General features: G+C 41.5%; 1 pseudogene; it reads right to left on the bottom strand.

Annotated features, from left to right (window-relative positions):
* Positions 1-297: 297 nt before the first annotated feature.
* On the bottom strand, positions 298-866 carry LOC105740630 (annotated as a pseudogene).
* Between the last annotated feature and the right edge of the window lie 477 nt (positions 867-1,343).

Genomic DNA, 1,343 nt, shown 5'->3' with positions numbered 1-1,343 from the left:
TTCATTTTAAAGTCAATCTCAAGAACAAGGGCAGCCAGCTTTCACAAGTTACCAAGGCATATTCTGGCAAAAGCATTTTCGCTGTAAGTTATATGCTGTCAAGTTCAACTATTTTATGCATATCTGATCCTTTTCTGTCAGCAAAAAAGGTACAATTTTTTTAAACTCCAAAATTGATAATTTCTGGGTAGGATGAAGGTAGAATTTTGGTTGTATTTTATACTTCAGAACACAGATGAAACCAAAGGGTCTGCAATTGTCTCTACATTCACATCTTTCGAAGGTCCTTTTCTCCTTTTACATGGATTCAGTTGAATCATTGCCATCCTGATTTGAAGACATATTTTCAACTTTCATTAGTGGTAAATAGCTCCTAAGTTCTTCCATTTCCCTCTTCCTCATCTCTTCTTTTTCTCTCCTTTTCATTTCCTGAATTTGGGCTTTTTTCTTATTCCTCTCTTCACGATCTCTGCATTCTTTCTCTGCTGCTAGGTCTGGGAATCACTCCACTTTGGTCTTTTCTAATCGGTTCAGGATCTCATTTACTTTTTTCTCCCATGTCACAATTTTTACATCCTTCTGCCTGTGAAAACCTATGTGCCCCACAACCATGTCAGCTGTTTTCTTCAGGTTAGACCGTGGTGTATATACCACATGAACGTTCATCTTGCAGCCTTGAATGCTACTGGCTTTCACAAGGTGGGCACAGTCCATCAGCACTTCCTTTGGAATGCCTTCTACATTATCTCCCAGATATCTTCAGGCCAGCCATGCTTGATCAGATCTTCATTTTCATATTCATCATTTCCCATGTAAATAGTGTAGGGGGATGAATTAATGCTGCTGCTGGTGAAGTAGAACACCATGGTCCCGGCGGCAGTGCGGTGACTCCACCACCCAGCAGCAGCACTCAATTCACCCAGGTCTGGGATTTTAACCTACATCTATTTGCCAATAAAGTACACGCTCTTAATACACACAGAGGAACGCCCTCCTTCTCTCTTCTTCCCTCCTTTCCCCTCTCTATCTCTTTTTCTCCTCGAAGCAGTCCAGCAAAGTGGTTAAATGCACTAATTCTGAAGTCAACCTGCTTGACTAGGAAGGATTGGCCCATATGGGTACCTAAAGGTTAGAATGGCAGCAGGAAATTGATTCATATGAAAAATAAATTACCTACCATACCTACCAAAGTCTGGCTCAATGACTTACCAGCTGTGTGACCATGGGAAGGTTATGTAATTCCTCTATGGCACAGGTCCACCTGTAAAAGTGAGCTAACAAAGGACATTTTTGCTAAGCCTTGAGCATGTGTAGATGGACTTGCACCTTGCTTGGCTCTGAGC

Source organism: Nomascus leucogenys, chromosome 12 (assembly GCF_006542625.1).
Source record: "Nomascus leucogenys isolate Asia chromosome 12, Asia_NLE_v1, whole genome shotgun sequence".
In the NCBI taxonomy this organism is placed as follows: Eukaryota; Metazoa; Chordata; class Mammalia; order Primates; family Hylobatidae; genus Nomascus; species Nomascus leucogenys.
The sequence above is the reverse complement of the archived record's forward strand: the minus strand, read 5'-3'. Positions and strand labels throughout refer to the sequence as shown.